Source organism: Phyllobates terribilis, unplaced genomic scaffold, assembly GCF_046119375.1.
Source record: "Phyllobates terribilis strain yellow unplaced genomic scaffold, ASM4611937v1 Scaffold_4__5_contigs__length_816908805, whole genome shotgun sequence".
NCBI classification, from domain to species: domain Eukaryota; kingdom Metazoa; phylum Chordata; class Amphibia; order Anura; family Dendrobatidae; genus Phyllobates; species Phyllobates terribilis.
The window spans coordinates 687,546,381-687,567,115 of NW_027362764.1; positions in this window are offsets into that span (position 1 = coordinate 687,546,381).

Consider the following 20,735-nt stretch of genomic DNA (forward strand, 5'->3'; position numbering starts at 1 on the left):
TTAAAAGCACACGCACACCTGGCCAGGATCCCCATTTTTCTGTAGCGTGAAAGGAGAGACGATGTGAGTACGGCACTCTTGTTCGCTACTTATGCACACAATTGTGCAAACTCCCAAGCTTGGTTCACACTACTGATGGTAAACATTGATTTTATGACAACGGCTGCAAGACATCCAATATGTGACCCAGTGCTTGAATTTGGGTCTCTGTCATTTCTTAGATGTGACAGCATAAACCTGGTGAAAGGGCCCCTTTAAAGGGAATCTGTCACCCCCTGGGAGTTATCAAACCTCTATTATGGGCATACAGGTGATAGAAATGTAAATCTATACATACCTGTATGCCCCATATTAGCGGTCTGATTGCAGAGAAATGTCTTTTTATAAAATCCTTTTTCAAATGCTTCACGCCCAGGGGACGCCAAGAAATCCCCGCCTATCTGCTTAGGACACCAAGAAATCCCTGCCTACGCGCCTAATTTCCAAATTCCTCCCCTACCCTGCACGTCACAGGGCCTGGTGACGTGCACTCTTCTTGTTCACATCCCGCGCATGCGCAAAGCGCCTCTACAGTGAGGCGCACTTTTTTGCTTTCCCTGCCCTGAAACATGACATCATCAGACACGTCCTTTTCAGCGGCTGGGCTGTGTCTTTTCTTCTGCGCTTGCGCTGGTTGCCAATTCTGGCGCATGCTCAGTATGATCTCTGTTCTTGCCACACTCTATTCCGCTCCTACTCCGGCTCGCCATTTCCTTTTACTGTGCATGCAGTGACTTGCGTGAAGATACCGAGCAGGCGCCATAATGAAAATCGAACTATGCACAGTAAAAGGAAGTGGCGAAGCAGCAAAGGAACACAACTTAGGAGCAGAGAGCCCATACTGAGCATGCATCAGAATTGACACCAGCCTCATGCTCCGTAGAAAAGACACAGTCTCAGAAAAGGACGTAGCTGATGATACCCCGTTTCGGGCAGACAAAGCAACTATGCTGAATGACCACAGCGCCACCCGTGATGACACGTCGTTTCACGGTGGAAAAGGATGTTAGATGAGTGACAGCTGTCCCCCTCCCTCTGATAATGATTTATTTGAGAATCCTAAGTGCATGCTGGGAGACTCAAATGAATCCTCATCGTAAGTAAGTAAAAAAAAAAATACTAGCTAAAAGTTAAAGAGGGAAGGCTAGAGAATTTGTAAATGAAGTACATTAGAAAACTGTAAAAGATTAGTAATTAAAATAAGTAGACATATAGTATGAAATTCACTATTAGTGTTGGACCACCCCTTTAAGGACATGGTATTTTTTTGTCTTTAGCATAAAACTTTTTTTTCTCATCAAATTCTAGGAGACTAAATATTTTTGTTTGTGAGCTTTTTTGTGGGGAGATGAGTTGTATTTGTCCACATAGCACCATTACAGTCCTCCTCATCGTTATTGGCACCCATGAAGTTCAAGTACATAATGTGAAATATCTCCTGAAAAAAATGAATCAAGTGAAAGTTTTTTTGTATAGAGCACTCGTCTTAAATACAAAAGAGCAAATGATAAACAATCATTTAAAACAAAAAAAACAATGGGAGGGAAAAAAAGAAATACCTAAAGCTTGCTGTGTCACTGGTATTGGCACCCTTTACATTAATTTAGTATAGAAACACATTTTGACTCGCCTGTGGAAAATCACAAAAGAGATTCTCCTGTGATTAATTTTCGGTGCCCATGTGACATGAATTAGCCAATGAATGATGACTTCAGTGTTTTAAAAAGCCATATGGTAGGCCCTGTTCCTTTTGTCACGATGGTGAAGACAAAGAAGCTGTCTGAGGACATCTGAACTGCTAATAGCAAACACAAGACTTCCAAAGCGTATAAAGCCATCCCCAAAGACCTTGGTATCCCAGTTTCAACAGTGTGGAATTTTATTAAGAAGTTTGCCAAGCATGGAACTGTCAAGAACCTCCCTGGACGTGGGGGAAGAGGAAAATTGACAAGAGAGGTCTTTGAAGGTTGTTGCGAATGGTGGAAAAAACACCACATCAAACATCCAAAGACCTGAAGGCCAACCTGGAACAGTCTGGGGTCATGGTTTCATCAAGTACCATACGCCGCTCACTAAACCAAGCAGAGCTTTATGGGTGAAGCCCAAGGAAGAAACCATTGCTGAAGAAAAGAAATAAAAAGGAACGACAGATCTTTGCCAAAGAGTACAGACCACAATTCTTATAGGAAAATGTTCTGTGGATAGATGAAACAAAAATAGAGCTTTTTGGCAATGCAAAGCAACAGTTTGTTTACAGACGGTGCAATGAAGCTTATAAGGAAAAGAACACCTTACCAATAGTTAAGTATAGTGGAGGAGCCATAATGCTGTGGGGTTGCTTTGCTGCATCCGGTACTGGAGGCCTTGACCGTATCACAGGAATCATGAAATCAGAGAATTATCAAGAGATTTTAGAGCGAAATGTCCTACCCAGTGTAAGAAAACTTGGTTTGAGTGAAAGATCATCGGTCCTCCAGCAAGACAATGACCCAAAGTACACATCCAAAAGTACACAGGAATGGTTGAAAAAGAAAAAATGGACGGTTTTAAAATGGCCAGCAATGAGTCCTGACCTCAATCCCATTAAAAGAGCTTGAACAAACTGCAAAGGAAAAATGGGAGAAAATTCCAGCTGAAAAGTTGAAGAAGCTTATAGATGGCTACAAGAAATGTCTGGAGGCTGTCAGCAATGCCAAATGGTGTGCAACCAAGCATTAATTAGAGGGGCCTTTACTGCTGCACATGCTGTTTATTCTGTTTTTTCTTTGAAATTGTAACATGGAAGTTGAAAAACAATGTTTTATTGCTGTATTACTTTGGACCATTATTAATAATTCCTGAGGATATCATTTTAGTACATTTCCATTTATTTCTGAAGATATTTTACAGTCTATGAAAAAAATGAAGGAGTGCCAATAATAGTGAGCAGCACTGTATAAGTTATTATATTTTATTAATTCTTGATGGGGAGAAATAGAAAATGTTAGTTCTAGTTCTGTTGTTCTTTGTTAAAAATGTTATGCTGTTAGGAATCCATAGTCACCCTTTGATCGCGCTATGGAGGTTACCAATGGGCCAGAATACTGGCGTGAAAGCTTTGATGAATTGGGCCCCAAGTTTTTGAGGAGTTTTGAGTCTTTGAGGAGAATTTGTTGAGTTTCTGCTCAGTTTCTGCTCCAAAAAGTCCTCAAATTATTCGTGTGATTAAACCCTTCGTTTTTTTGCTCAGTTTTAGAGCAGAAACTTTTTAATTCTCCAATCAAAACTCGTAGTTTTTGTACTTCGTGATTCTTAGAAAGTGTCTGCTCCAAAAACTCCGCAAAAACCTCAGTATGAACACACCCTTATTAAAATGAAGCCAAACAAGCAGAGCTGCAGTGAAAAGCATGATGGACAGATAGACTGATATCCAATTCGTGCGTCATGGAAGGTCTGGGGCTAGTGCTCTATCTCTGTGTATATAATACAGCTCCGATAAAGCAGTGTGTGCAATGGTAGAGACTTAGAAAATATTCTGTGCAGGAGAACGGTTAGACATCTGCTTTAATTACGGTTTTATTTCTCCTCCACACAAGTAAACACAGATGCTATAAATTATAATACAGGCCCATCATTTCCCTCCATGATTGTTCTCGCAGATCTGCCGTCTCATTTCCGACTGTCTATTATTATTGTATTATAATTCATGCTGCCCACTCTCCCGGGCGAGCCTGTCAGCTCATGGTCACATCTTCACTTTTCTACATGTTGCATTTCCATTAAGATACGAATGTAGCTTATAATAAGTCCTAGGTGATATAATGAAGAGTAATGACACAGATGGAAATACATGAACAGGACATTAGGACGATCAGTCACATATAATATTTGATCTGTTCTCACTATTACAGATGACCTTGTTAGAAGATCTTGGTATTGAATTTCTACAAAAAAAATAATACAAAGATAACACGTGAAAGACAAAAAGTACAAATCTACCACGTTCCGGTGACATCCACTGATACATGTGCACTTCTGGCATATTTATTGTAATGTTGTATTGTTCACACGGTTAGCGCTATTATATCTATTATCATAATTATTAGGATTACTCAGCAGTAAAGACATTTCTACAATATATCTGATAAGGGAATGTGCACCTGTGCCTGTACCCTGCCTGCATTCTGTATGTAAATACTTAGAAACTTCCTCATTTACCTTTAAAATTCATATAGTAAAAATAGTATCTGGAGAAGGAGGGAGATGCAGCTGCAGGTTATTAGGAGGAGGAGCAAAAAGGAGTTGACATCTGATTGGTACAGAGCACACAGCACAGCTCTTGCATCACACCAAAAAATGCCCACCTGCTCATAAAGAGATCATGCACATTCTGATAAATGTTTCACCTGCAAATTTCTGTTTGCTTTTTTTATTTTTAAGTTTCTCCATCTTTTCCGTTGTCAGTTCATGGAAATCGAACTGCACTTAATGTCATCCGAGTGCAGTCAGAAGTATTCCATTGACTCATTAACTTGCATAGCCGAGTGCGATCCAATAATCGGATCAAACTCGGGCATGATACGATTTTTTTCCTTGGACTGGCTCGGTCCTAGGAAAAAAAATGGACATGTTTATGTCCCAATAGCATAATATTGGTCAAAGTGCGGTCCGATGTTTTGTTGGATTGCACTCAGACCGAAATTATGGTCATGTGCATGAGCCCTAATTATAGCCCATGCATAGGAAAACGGTGGCGAAACCCTTACTGAGCCATTTTTTTTTCTCTTTTTCTTCCAATAGTCGTAACTTTTTTATTTTCAACATAGCCAATTAAGGCTTTTTTTTCTTGTAGGATGAGTGGTAGTTTTGAATGTTACCATTTTCTTTACCATATAATGTACTGAAAAACATGAAAAAAAAAAAATTCAAATGTGGTGAAATATGAAAAAAATGCTATTCCACAACTTTTGTGTTTTTTTTTTTTTTACAGCATTCACTGTGTAGTAAAACAGGTGTGCCACTTAAAAATATGGTTGTCAGAAACTGACAGCAGCATTTACACTAAGTAGCAGTAATCAGAGCTAGCTTTGTAGTTAGAGGAAGGCGATGGTTGCTTGCTTCATACACCCGCACCCGATATAGCATGTAATAGTATATCATACATACATTGTGTGCTCAATTATTAGGCAATTTATATTTTGATGATTAATTTTATTATGGAACAACTACGGTGTTGTCAGTCAATCCAAAAGTTTAATAAACCTGAATATTTAAGAAAGTAAAAGTAAAGTTTAGTCTTTCTTAGGAGAATATCTATTGGGCAGAATTATTGAGCTACTATTAGTGAGCAGAATTATTGAGCAACCAAATGAAAAACATACATTTTCCCATCTCAATTGTTAACTTTCATCTGTTAAAGTGAGAATAATAACCAAGCAACTCAAAATGTACAATAATAAATTTCTGACATTTGAAAAAAAAAAAAAAAAAAAAAAAAAAATCAATGGCCAATATAGCCACCCATCTCCCGATCTCACTGCAGAGCTGTGTGTGATTATACCTGCAGGTTCCAGTAGAGCTGTGAGAGCTACAGCAAATGTGTTTGAGACAACGATCAGTTCTACTGTTCTGTGTTAGTTACAGTAGTGTTCAAAATAATAGCAGTGTGTTCAAAAACTTGAGTTAAGCACAAAATGTTTATACTAGTTTTTATTTCCATGCATTGGGAATATTGCCCACTATTTTGTAATTCAAAACATGGAGAAATGTATATAATTTTAAACTACTTTAAAGAAAATAACAAAAAATGAACATTGGACTGTTCTAAAAAATAGCAGCGTCTGCATTTGTCCTTACTAACTCATAATACTGTATGTACTTTTTTTTGGAGAATTTAGCATTCCTGTGAATCAGTAGCCTAATATTTAGCTGTATAACCACAGGTTTTTAGAACTGCTTCACATCTATGTTGCATAGAGTCAAGCAACTTCTGGCACCTGTCAACTGTTATTCCAGCCCAGGATGCTTTGACTACATCCCACAATTTTTTGTCATTTGTTGGCTTTGCCTCAGAAACTGCATTTTTTGATGTCATCCCACAAGTGTTCTATGGGATTAAGGTCCGGGGATTTGGCTGGCTACTCCATAACCTCAATTTTGTTGGACTGGAACCAAGATTTTGCTCGTTTATTGGTGTGTTTAGGGTTGTAGTCTTGTTGAAACACCCATTTCAAGGGCATTTCCTCTTCAGTGTAAGGCAACATGACATTTTCACATATTTTAATATATGCAAACTGGTCCATGATCCCTGGTATGCGGTAAATGGGTCTGGCACCATAGTAAGAGAAACATGCCCATATCATGATACTTGCACCACCATGCTTCACTGTCTTCAGAGTGTACTGTGGCTTGAATGCAGAGTTTGGGGGTCGTCTGACGAACTGTCTGCGGCCCTTGGACCCAAAAAGAACAAGTTTACTTTCATCAGTCTACATAATGTTTCTCCATTTCTTTTTAGGCCAGTTGATGTGTTCTTTTGCAAATTGTATCCGCTTCAGTACATGTCTTTTTTTTTTAGTGAGACTTTGCAGGGACTTCTTGTTAAGAGATTAGCTTCACACAGGCATCTTCTAACTGTCACAGTACTCACAGGTAACTTGAGACTGTCATATTCGAGCTGATCACTGACAGAGCCTTTGCTATTCTTTGATCCATTCGAAGGGTAGTCTTGCGTTTTCTTCCAGGTCTCTCTGGTTTTGCTTTCCATTTTAAAGCATTGGAGATCCTTTTAGCTGAACAGCCTATCATTGTTTGCACTTCTTTATAAGTTTTACCCTCTCTAATCAACTTTTTAATCGAAGTACGCTGTTCTTCTGAACAATGTCTCGAACGACCCATATTCTCAGACTTTCAAGGAGAAATGCATGTACAACATGTGCTTGCTTCACCCTTAAATAAGGACCAACTGTGAAGAAACGGCACCATGGGGGCCCCGCAGAAGCCCGCTTCTTCCGGTGGATCCGCACCCCGCCTGACGTCACACTATGCCAGATGGAGCACGTGATACGGATCTACCCTTTGCACCAGCGTGACGTTCCGCACCCCCTCAAGGACGCGTAAGATCGCCACAGTTCTACACAGTCACCTCCTGTTCACACGGGTACAGAGAGGCACTAGGGAGTGGAACAAGGTGGTCCACTCAGACACTGATGTGGTCCCTCACTCTCCCACATTCCTGACAGGCTGAGACGCTCTTTTACTACTCCAGTGAAGCAGAGCCTTGTCGGCCTGGATAGAGCTGCCACCAGTTTCTATTTGATATAACAGACTTATATCGGGCTAGAAACCAGCCCGGTAGCGCGTTCGTAACGAACAACAGACGTAGGGTTTGTGGATCGAGATACAAGAACAGCCCAAGATGAAATTATATATTTAATCTCCATAAGGGCTCACTAAACAATCTACTATATACACAAGGTTATACATATACAGTGGTCAGAGTTACAAATACAAAAGCATGGTACATCAAACATAACAGATCTTGAAGTCAGTTACCAATATGGAAAGCATGCCTCCGGGGATGGGTGGCCACATGGGTAAGGTTGTGGGCCCTGCTTGGTTGCTGGACTTCTCCCACACTTCTTGATGTCATGAGCTTCCCCAGGAAAAGACAATAGGCTTTTGGCTACAGAGACCTTCAAACTCTCTAGGACCTCCCACTCCCACCCCCCGGCTCAAACCCAAGTCTCCCCCCTGTTTCTTCCTAGCTAAGAGACTCCAAGAACTAAAGTGGCCCATACCTCCTTACTGGAAGGTCCCAGGGGACCTGTTCTGGTGTCAACAGACCCGGCCAGGCCCCTGCCACGTGTAGAAACCAAACACACTGGTTTTAGGAGGTTCCAAATGGCTAGGGCGTGTATCTCCTCATCCTTACACGCTAGATTGGGCTACGATGCAGTCTGGCATTCGCTATCTCCCCCTGAGCTAGAAAATCCATTTTGTGAAAAGCTGGGACATATAGTTCTCCCACAACTCGGTATTGAAATATAGTACCTTAACAAAACAGCACATGTTAGTGAACAAAAGAAAGAGTCACGGCAGGGAGCTTGCCTGTCAGCTCAGCTCACAGCTACAGAGGGACACTTGCACTGAAGCCACCCTCCCTTCTCTCTTACAGCTGGGAGTCGGGTTGCGCTGTGCCTGGAAACCTGACAGCCAGCGCACATGTGATTATTCTAGAATATTTTTCACACCACCTAATTCACACCTGTTTCTTCACAGAATGATTGACCTCACTAATTGAACTCCACACTGCTTTTATTTTGAACACACACCCTTTCAATTAATTATTCAAATACACAGACTCAAAAACATGCAGATCATGGATGCTGAGTCTGTTCGTTTTCTTAGAATCTACTGGACCAACTGGTAAATTGTTTGACATGTGGTAATATACAGTAATTTATACCAAAAACAGTGATTAATCTTGAAAGTTGGACTGCTATTTTGAACACTACAGTACATGTCTTACACTCGTTACTACCCCTATCATTTAAAATAATCTCCGGAGGCAGATTCTCATGCAGATCATAGTCCTGAACAGCTCATTTACATATCTTGCATGCACTGACATTTTGAGGTCTAGCCACAGATTTTCAATGATGTTCAGATCAGGGGACTGTGAGGGACATTGTAAAACCTTCAGCTTGTGCCTTTTGAGGTTCTCTATTGTTAATTTTGACGTGTGTTTAGGATCATTGGAGACTGATCCTTGTAGTGCACATTATGGACAGTTGGTGTGGAGCAACGTTTTAATGGGCACAATAAAAGCTATGTTTTATTCCAAGAAATATGCCTGATACACTGGATCATCCTTTCCTTTTACTCATTGTTTAGGATCATTATCCATTTGTAGAAGCAACCCTCTTTTCAACTTCAGCCTTTTTACAGATGGTGTTATGTTTGCATCAAGAATTTTTTAAAATTTCAGTGAATCTATTCTTCCCTCTACCTGCGAAATGTTCCCTGAACCATTGCCTGCAACACAACCCCAAAGCATGATTGATTCACTCCCATGCTTAATGGTTGGCGAGATGTTCTTTTCCTGAAATTCTGTGCCATTTTTTCTCCACACATACCTTTGATCATTGGGGTCAATGAGTTCTATTTTAACTTCATCTGAACACAGGACATGTTTCGAAAATGCATCAGGCTTGTTTAGATGTTCTTTTGCATACTTCTGACACTGAATTTTATGGTGAGGACGCAGGAGAGTTTTTCTTCTGATGACTCTTCCATGAAGGCCATATTTGTGCTTGTGTCTCTGAACAATAGAACAATGTAACTCAACTACAGAGTCTGCTGAATCTTTCTGAAGGTCTTTTGCAGTCAAGCAGGGGTTGTGATTTGCCTCTCTAGCAATTCTACCAGCAGCTCTCACTGAAATTTTGCTTGGTCTTCCAGACCTTATCTTAACCTCCACTGTTCCTGTTACTGCCATTTCTTAATTACATTTCAAACTGAGGAAAGGGCAACTTGAAAACGCTTTGCTGTTTCCTTGTAGCCTTCTCCTGCTTTGTGGGCCTCACCATTTTTATTTTCAGAGTGCTAGGCAGTTATTTAGAAGAACCCATGGCTGCTGATTTTTGGCACAAGGTTAGAGGAGGCTGGGTTTTTATAAATACACCTATTAATGGTCCAAATAATATTGGCACTTTCAGAAAACACAATATAACCCAAAAAGAGAGGGAAGCTGAAGCCATAGCAATCAAATACACCTTTGTTAATATACAAAAGCAATACATCATCAACTATTAAAAGCATGGGGAGACAGATGCCACTCAACCCCCAAGAAGAAGTGAAAAGCGCGTTGGGATCCCGTGCTACACTCCCAGATCGTACCTTCCCCTTACTTTTCTATATATGCGCATGCTTGAACATTGTGGTACCAGTGTACTATGCATTTCTAATTGCACTATGCTAAGCAGTTTTTTTGCACAGCACTTTTATCTCTAGATCGGAATTAACATTATCAGTCATTATCCATACACTATGTTTAACCGTGGATTGAATTGTGTGCCACCTATGACAGAATAACTGTACCCTCTTGAATGCCAAAATTGACATTCTGCAGGACTACTGGTCCGCCTAAACTTTAGTCGTGTGGCATCTTAAATTTATTTTAAGCATCTTCTGATATTTGCAAAACCCATCTGCACAGTGGAGAGTATATATATTTTTTTTACCTAGTTTAGGATTATGTCCTATTTAAACCTAGATACCATATTTTTCGGACTATAAGACGCACCGGACTCTAAGACGCACCCCCAATTTTCCTCCAAAATTTTGGAGGAAAAAAGTGCGTCTTATAGTCCGAAAAATATGTTATATATCAACTGTAAATTTCTATATCAGCTTAATCTCCCCTTTGGGAAAGGTTGTAGTACTACCAGTGAGTGTAGTTTTCTATGCATCTGTCTCCCCCCTGCTTTTAATAGTTGTTGATGTATTGCTTTTGAATATTAATAAAGATGTATTAACTATTTTTGGGTTATATTGGGTTTTTAAAAAGCTGTGAAATTTGCATCACCTTGTCTTTCCTAACGATGATAGTGAAGAAGCCATTACCTTAACAGACTATTTAAGGTCTGAAACCTTGGCCAAAGTTATCTGAGCACACACATCTCCAAGGGCGCCCTAACTTTTGCCTCAACCCATTTTCCTTTTTGTAATTTTTAAAATGTAAAAAATTACAATATAATTTTTTGCCTAAAATATAAAGGAAATGTGTCATCTTTAACTTCAGGTCTTTAAGAGATCATTTCATCTTCAACTTGCTTAACTGTTCACAATAACAGTAATTTTGACCAGGGGTACCCAAACTCTTACATGCCACTGTAGATGGTTTAGGAGGGTTGATCCTACTGACAGATTCCCTTTAAGTCATGACAAGCTACATCCCTTTTGAGAGTGTCACACTGTTTCAAACAAAAACAATAGGTCTAAAACCTGAGTTTACTCCAAACTGCATCACAATTAGGCACATTTTCAGCCTTGACACCAGTAAATCTGTTTTGTACCATAGAACATAATTCTGGGTTACAGAATGATACGACTCAAAATAGTGGAGTGTGGGGCAACCCAAGAAAGCTGTGCTGGATATAGATAGATACATACGTGACCATGTTCATGCTACTTTTAGAGAATGATCCCTATCCCAGAATATAACGTCATGGAACTTCTCCTGATTTCAGGAAGACGCCGCTGTCACATCTTTTACATCTTAACCAGTTCTGCATGTGAATGTTCATTATAATGTGTCCTATGGTATATGCCGAGAAATAATGACACAGTTTCAAATCCACGAACAAAGCAGAACAAAGATCAATCACATATAAGCTTTTATCTACTTCTGCCAGGAGAAATGACCTTGTATAAGCAAATGCATTGCTGTGGGGCAGAAATCTAATTGTACTTTATACAAAGACACTTCAGCTGCTGGAATAAGTCTCAGGGACAGATATTGATAAGTGCAGAATAGAAGTCTATAGTCTATTACATTTCCATCTGTCTTGCTGAAAGTTTTACATAAATTCACAATATTACATTATTAGTGATCTGTTGTGTTTAATACAGATTTGTCTCACTAATGAAGATGAACGTATAAGGATGTATAATAACCCGGGGACACGACCAGGACATTCCCTGTTCATCTTCCGTGGCAGGACATATGTATATAGCGGTGGCGCCTCCACATGAGCGTTGAGTGTTTGCCCCCTTCCTGATTTCCTATTCTTTTGTATGTTTGTCACACTTAAATATTTCAGATCACAAAACAAATTTAAATATTTGACAAAGATACACAAGTAAATACAAAATGCAGTTTTTAAATGAAGGTCTTTAGTATTAAGGGAAAAAGAAATCCAAACTCGCAGGGCCCTGTGTGAAAAAGTGATTGCCCCCCCCCAAAAAAGCCCATGAATTAACTGTGTTTTATCCAGGGGCGGACACAGACTGTAGTGGGCCCCTGTGCAAGAATTTCTTGGGGGCCCCCCCGCCCTTCATAGGGGGCATGAAGAGCCCCCCCCCGTGCATCTCTGATTCCCCCCACTCCTAGTTAATTAATTGTATTTAAAAAAAATAAAATATATATAGTACAAGGCCAAGGATTTCACTTACTACATTACATGAGCGATATCTATTGTAAGTTCTACAATAGCTCAGAAACCGGCGAATCCTCACAGCGCACAGTGCAGACCGGACAGTATAGTCCTCCATACAGTATTATGGGCACCATATAATGCTCCATACAGGATACTGACCCCCTTATAATGCTCCATACAGGATACTGGTCCCCATATAATGCTCCATACAGGATACTGGTCCCCATATAACACTGCATACAGGATACTGGTCCCCATATAACACTGCATACAGGATACTGGTCCCCATATAACACTGCATACAGAATACTGGCCCCCATATAACGCTCCATACAGAATACTGTCCCCCATATAACGCTCCATACAGAATACTGACCCCCATATAACGCTCCATACAGAATATTGGCTCCCATATAATGCTCTATGCAGGCTGTTCCCCCCTTATAATACCCCATTACACGAGCGATATCTATTGTAAATTCTACAATAGCTCAGAAACCGGCAAATCCTCACAGCGCACAGTGCAGACCGGACAGTATAGTCCTCCATACAGTATTTTGGGCACCATATAATGCTCCATATAGGATACTGACCCCCTTATAATGCTCCATACAGGATACTGGTCCCCATATAATGCTCCATACAGGATACTGGTCCCCATATAATTCTCCATACAGGATACTGGTCCCCATATAATGCTCCATACAGGATACTGGTCCCCATATAACACTGCATACAGAATACTGGCCCCCATATAACACTCCCTACAGAATATTGGCCCCCATGTAATGCTCCATGCAGGCTGTTCCCCCCTTATAATGCCCCATGCAGGATGGCACCCCCTTTTTAATGCCCTATGCAGGATGTCACCTCTACCCCCCATAAAATGCCCCATGCAGGATGTCACCTCTCCCTCCATATAATGCCCCTTGCAGGATGTCACTTCCCCCCGTTTCAATGCCCCATGCAGGATGTCAATTCCCCCCTCCCCCTCTTATAATGCCCCATGCAGGATGTCACACCCCCCACCCCCAAATAATTCCCCATGCAGGATGTCAAGTCCCCCCTCCCCCATATAAAGCCCCATGCAGGATGTCAATTCCCCCCTCCCCCATATAAAGCCCCATGCAGGATGTCAATTCCCCCCTCCCCCTCTTATAATGCCCCATGCAGGGTGTCATCCCCCCATATAATGCCCCATGCGGTATGTCACCCCCCTCCATATAATGCCCCATGCAGGACGTCACTTCCCCCCTTCCCCTCTTATAATGCCCCATGCAGTATGTCACCCCCCCATATAATGCCCCATGCGGTATGTCACCACCCCATATAATGCCCCATGCGGTATGTCACCCCCCCATATAATGCCCCATGCAGGATGTCACACCCACTCTCCCCCCACCATATAATGCCCCATGCCCCCATACATAAAAAAAAAAAAAAAATCAAATACTCACCTCGCTTCTCACTTGATGCTGATCCGAACTCCAGCGTCGCCGGCGTCTTCGCTCTGTGACAGCTGAGGAGAGATCGCGCGCGGTGTTAACATATCACCGTGCCCTCTGACCTGAGATGTCACAGTCAGAGGACGCGGAAGACGCTGCGGAGGCACGGGGAGGGGTAAGTATTGTGCCGGCACCGTCACATGACCGGAGATGTCCCAGCGCGCAGCTTGGGGCCGGGGGCTCATGCTGAGCGCAGGGACATCTCCGGTCATGTGACGGCAGGTCATGTGATGCACAAGAGGGGGGGCCCCCCCCGACAGCCCGGTCCCCATGCTGGAGTCAGGGCAGTCATGCCCTGATGGCGGCCCTGCTGGAGGGGCCCCCTCTCAATGAACCGGCTGCACGGGCGGTAGGTCCGCCCCTGGTTTTATCACATCTTTAGGAAGTTGAGTTCAATTTCTCCAGCCACACACACAGGCCTGATTGAGAACAGGTGTGGCAATAATCAAGAAATCACTTAAATAGGAGCTGCCTGACAAAGTGAAGTAGACCAAAAGATCCTCAAAAGCTAGACATCATGCTGCAATGCAAAAAAATTCAAGAACAAATTACCCTAAGAGCGCAGCGACGACTCATCCAAGAGGTCACAAAAGATCCCACAACTACATCCAAAGAACTGCAGGCCTCACTTGCCTCAGTTCATGACTCCACCATAAGAAAGAGACTGGGCAAAAATGGCATGCATGACAGAGTTCCAAATGAAAACTACTGTTGAGCAAAAAGAACATTAAGGCTCGTCTCAGTTTTGCCAGAAAACATCTTGATTATCGCCAAGACTTTTGCGAGAATTCTCAGTGGACTGACGAGACTAAAGTTGAACTTTTTAGAAGGTGCATGTCCAGGGACAGACAGGGACTGAAATTCAGCCCTGGCATTTGAAATAACACAGACCCATGCTGTCACCGCCCCCCGAGCCCCAGATGGGGATTTCTATTACTAATATTACCCTGCCTGGAGGAAATCAAGATTTACTACTTTCATAATACCGCTATATAGGATTGAATAATAATAATGCAATAATATATTGCAATATAACAGACAAATGCCAACAAACCATAACCAAATATTACCAGCATATTATTATTGCTAATACCACCATACTGATCATTAATGGGGTTGTTCAGGCTTGAGGTTAAAGTCTATGTGACTTCTGAATCCTCAGAGTGTGCACTGTCAGGATTCTCCACGTTGGGAGCGGCTGTCATGTGACCACAAGTACGGGATTTCCACACCTCCAGACACATTCCAACTAAACGTTCTCGGCTTTGCTGTATTCACTTGATTTGAGCGAGGCCGGACACATCTAGTCAGCAGTCACACAGAGTGACCTCAGACTAACTTCATGCCTGGACCACCCCTTTAATCAAAATCACTGTACTAGGACTGATATTACCACCACAAGGTGACCGTATAATGGTAATATCAGGTCTGCACCAGTACTCTGTAGACTATATATGTCTATAATGCACAGGCTCTCACCAGTGACGGTCTCGCGGATTGTTGTCATTCATTTTCCCCTTTTCCTTTGCATTCAGTCCTGACCACTATGACCTCTTCTTCCATCCATAACTCGTCCCTGTAAAATATAGCACACAGACATCTTTACTTTACTGCTTTTCCAGGACCAGATTCTACGCCTCTGCATAAACCATGCTATTAACAGTGCCCCAGAGAGTAATAATGCCCCTTCTTTGCCCTATATAATATTACCCTCCTAATGTGCCACACACAATAACAGAGCCCTCTGAGCGCCCCTACACAGTTATGTTTCTTAGTAATGTAGAAGAAATATTTCAGCTCACCTGGGTCAGCCTGCTCGGTCCACTTTCTCATGGGGCACGGTGCTCGGATTGTAAAGATCCCCGTCTGGGAGACATTAGGCAGTGATGAAAGGGTAGTTATCCGGCAACTCGTGAAATTGACTTAAAAATAGCCTTTATTTTGGAAAAATTAAAAACATGAGACCATAGTGCAAATAAAAGAATACAGAGGCTTACGCGTTTCAGATACGTAGATCCTTACTCATAGCATGTTATGTTTCCTCTATTTCTGCCGTGCCTCCTTACAGTTATACAGCACCCTATAAAATAATATCCCCCGTGCCTCCTTATAATAACGCTTCGCTGTGCCTCCTTACACCTATACAGCACCATACAGTAATAATGTTCCCTTGTGGTGCCCTATAATTTCCTTGTGCCTCCTTCAATAATAATCCCCCTTCATCCCGTATAATAATTACCCTGTACCTCCTTATAATAAGAAAATACAGCTGCACTCGGAAATGCTATAATACGCAAACATTAAATGTATGAAATTGTAACTGCATTACTGCTATAGGAAATATGCTTAAAAATGAAGGTACTTAGCGCAGAAATTGGTGAATTCATGAGAGCCCACCAGCAATGACAAGGCATATCCCTTTGATGGGACCCTAACCTAAAATGCCTCTTCAGGGCTAAAAGTGTACGATTTTATGGGCAGGCAGGATCCAGCTGTAATTATGTATGATGGTCCCCCCCACAGCATAATGACCACCACAACCAACGTACACAGTATGATGGTCCCCACAGCCCCCCAACACACACCTTGATGATCCCCACCAGCCCCAATACAGTATGATGGTCCTCCCACACAGCCTCTTATACAGTATGATGGTCCACCTTACAGCTGCATATATAATAGGGTCCCCCCCGGAGCACCCCATATACTAAGAGGGTACCCCCAACAGCGCCCTATATAGTATAATGGTCCCCCACAGCCCCTCAAAAGTAAAAATCCTTATACTCACTGTCACGCTTAACACGACTATGTCCGGCGGACTGCATGGCATAAAATACAACGGGATGGAAAAGGGGGAGGAAAACCCTAATGGTAGGGAGCAAGGGATGGGACACCTCCTGACACCAACCTTTGTCTGTCCCTAAGCTCCACTAACGCCCTATGCAGGTCCATCCCCCCACCGCCATCACGTGCCTAGTCCCTGACTGTCACTTTAACTAGCCCTGGCTAGTGCACTAGCCGACAAGGATGCTAGCATTGTCACTACAGGTAATGAACACAGAGTAAGATGACAAACAAGGGACTGGCAGCAAGAAAAACAACTTAACTTAGAATCTGCAGTAAAGCTCCAACAATGCCACCAGGGTACAGAACTCCTACAGCAGCTCCACCACAGTCACTGTAGGGCTCCAAACCCTGCTAGTCTGCATAGAAGTAACTCTATAACCGATGGTCAGCTGATGGGTATTGTGACTATTTAAAGGGAGGTGGGAGTGGTTACAAACCAACATCAGCTGATCAGACACAAATAATTTGCCAACAAGAAAATGACATTAACTCTTGCAAGACCAAACTGAAAAACAACAACATTTAATTTCCAGCAACCAGAACTGCCATGAATCCCTTAATGATTCGTGACACTCACTTAATTCAGACTCCTCTGCAGCCTCCATCTCATCTTCTATCTGGTCTCTCAGTGGCACTAGAGTAGTGATGCAGTGACGTTGTTAAAAGGCTCACAGCACGCAGAGAGTATGGCAGAGGTTTAATTCAAGATTTGGTTTCTCCACGCAGGGAGTGTAAATTTAAGTAACACAACAATAAAACAGTAAAATCGGACAATAAACGATTGTGCCTTAACTATAACACGGAAAGGATGAACAATACGGCGCAGTCCCAAAAGTTCAGGCTGAATAAGAGAAGGTAGAATACAGAAGGCTTGCCCTTATCTGTCCTTTAGCGATAACTACGTCCGTCTTCAGACACTCACTCCAGAGGGTGTCCGTCTTCTGGCGGCAGTGGGCGGTCTCGGGTCTCACTCACTGGGCCCCCAGTCCTTTTGACCACACGACAGCGGTCACGACTACTTTAAGAGCCATAGCAAGCTCCTCCGGCATACAACAAACTGCGTTAGGATCACTAATCCCGGGTGCGTCCTCACCCGTAGGTCACCGTCAGATGTCTGGAAAACTGTGGTGATGCAGGTAATTGAACGATCACTTTCTGTAGGCCCGGTACAGACCGCACGCCCCTTGTTTTGCGGCAAGCTGTGTCACCCGTTCGTCTGTCACCGCAGACAGGTCAGCACGTCTCTCTTTCACTGAGGACAGGGCAGCATGTCTCTCTCTTGTTGTCGGCAGGACAGACCATTTCTCCCCAACTGCCGGTCTGCTCTCCACATCCAACTGTCACTTTCGCGATAGCCCAGACACCTGACTTCCTCTCTTCCGTCCCTCTCCTCTGTCCCCCAACACTGTCCAGGAAGTCCCCCGTGCACTCTTAATCCAGTCCCCTGGCAACACTGGGCAGCACCCTGGCAGTTCCGGCGCCGGAGCTCCGCACCTGTCCCTAGGCAAGTCTTCCTTCTTACACTCCCGCTCCCTTTGAGCTCGCCATTCCACGGGCGAGAGTTTTTTCACCAGGCGCTCACACTCTCTGACCTCTTGGATGATACGTTGCCAGATGAACTGATCCTGATTGTAGTGGAAAGGCGGCACACCAGCCGTGGATCGTTCAGACCGGCGTAACGCAGTTGGAGTGCAGGGTACTTGAGAGTCGCTGGGGTTCCCAACTTCGCCATGCCCAGCCTGACGGAGCGGTGGGCCCTCCTCTCTCGTGTGGGAAGCTGTGAGCGATGTCAGACTGGGGATCGCAGCCACTATCGTCCCTTCCTCCTCATCATCGTAGACGGGCGCACTGGGTGTGGGATCTCTCGTCCTTGTGCTGAGTTCCTCCTTCTTTTCCTCATCGCTAGACAAACAAGACCGTAACATGCTTCAATGAACGATTCTAGTTGGAGCCGCTTCTTCCCCCTCAGGCTGAACCTCATACACCGGTCCTTCAGGACTAACTGTCCATTTCACTCGATACGGGGTCGACTCCCACCGTCTATTCAACTTGCCCCGGGGTCTCTTGTCCCGTACCAACACCCGTTCTCCTGACTTAAGGGCTGTCCCCCGAAGAGGTGGCATTTCATGGTGCCTATGTTCCTTAAACTTCTGCTGCACCAACCTCCGAAGAGTCTGCAACCGGTGCCGATGCTCCCGGACCCAGGTAGATGAGCCCGTCCAGGGCCAGTCCTCCACGGTATCTAGTTCGAGCTCAGTGATCTCACTACCCTTTTGTCCGAACAGCAGGGTGTAGGGGGTGAACCCTGTGGCACTATGTACCCGGTTATTATAGACTCACACCAGCTCGGCCACAAACTCCAGCCAGCGTACCTTCCGATCTTCTTCCAAGGTTCGAAGCATCTGGATCAAAGTTCTGTTGAAGCGTTCACAGGACCCATTCCTTTGCGGATGGTAAGGGGTGGTCCTAGACTTCTCGATCTTGTATAGCCGGTGCAGCTCCTCCATCACCCGTCCTTGGAAAAAAGCTCCTTGATCGGAGTGAATTCTCTTCAGACAGCCATAGACCCTGATGAAGTCCCGACAGATAGCCTGGGCAGCAGATTCAGCTGTCTGATCCCTGGTCGGAGTTACTACCGCAAATTTCGTGAAGTGGTCGGTCATGACCAGGCAATGTCCATACCCGAGATGCGCCAGCCCGATGGTCAGGTAGTCGATCATCAACACCTCTAAAGGCGCAGCCGTCACAATGGTCAGGACGGGGGCCCGCTGCTCTGGGGTTTTCACCAACTCACAACTCCGGCACTTCTGGCAGACGTTCTCCACTGCAACTCTTAGCTGGGGGTGGTACAAAAAGTCTCTGCAGCCACTGGAAGGTCTTTTAGGGTCCAAAGTGTGCTCCCCGCTCGTGTGCTTCCTTGGCCAGTGTCCCGATCACACTCTCTGGAACCACTACTTGCCAAGTGGGGCCGAACTCCCGTACCAACTGGACCCGTCTGTACAACAAGCCGTCCTGCAGGCTCAGTCTCTCCCACTGCCGCAGCATCTTCAGTCCCTCTGGCGTCAGGGTCCCCCTTTCTTCGCGGTTAGGGACTTGTTTCAAAGCCACCCACTGTCGCAACCGCGCAATCTCTCCATCCATTTGCTGTATCTGTACCCACTCGTCCCTGTGCCGCCCCAACACGTGTCCTTCTTTCACTTCTCCGATCTGTCCCTGCATAGCGGACAACGGGCTGCCAACCCTCCGGAATCTGGGCACCTCTTCGGCCTCCAGTTCTTCATCTTGGTCATGGTCGGGGTGCTCATGGGTCACCTTGGAGAGGGCATCAGCATGCGTGTTTTCAGCCCTAGGCCGGTAGGTGATCTTATACCGGTACCGAGCCACCCATCGTTGTTCCAGGGCTCCCAACTTCGCGTTCTCCAGATGAGCCAACGGGTTGTTGTCTGTCTTCACCAACACTTCAGACCCGGACAAGTACTCCGCAAACTTTTCTGTCATTGCCCACACTAGGGCCAACAATTCCAGTTTAAAGGAGCTGTAATTGTCTGGGTTCTTCTCCGAGTCTCGGAGGGAGCGACTCGCATATGCTATCACCCGCTCTCTCCCCTCCTGCTCCTGCGACAGCACGGCCCCTAGACCAAAGAGACTTCCATCGGTGTGAAGAACGAAGGGCTGAGAAAAGTCCGCATAGGCCAGTGTGGGAGCTTCCATCAGGGCCATCTTCAAGGCCATGAAGGCCTCCTCCTGTTCTCTTCCCCATTTCACTGTTCGATTTTTCGAGCCCGCAGGTATCCCTTGAAGGAGCTCCAGTAGCAGATTAGCGATGCGCGTGAAATTTTTCACGAATCTGCGGTAATACCCTGCGAGTCCTAGGAAGGCCCGCACGTCCTTTACAGTGTTCAGTGTGGGCCACCCTTGCACGGCGGCCACTTTCTCCCGAGTGGGCCTGACTCCTTCACCGGACACCATGTGTCCGAGGTACTCAACCTGCTTGCGGAATATATGACATTTCTGTGGCTTCACCTTCAGGCCGTGATTTTGAAGGCGACTCAAGACTTGCTCCAGTCGTTGTAGATGTTCCTAGAAGGTAGACGCATAGACGATGATGTCATCGAGGTAGATCAGTGTGGCCTCAAAGTTCAGATTGCCTAAACATCTCTCCATCAAGCGTTGAAAGGTCCCGGGAGCGTTGGTTAGGCCAAAA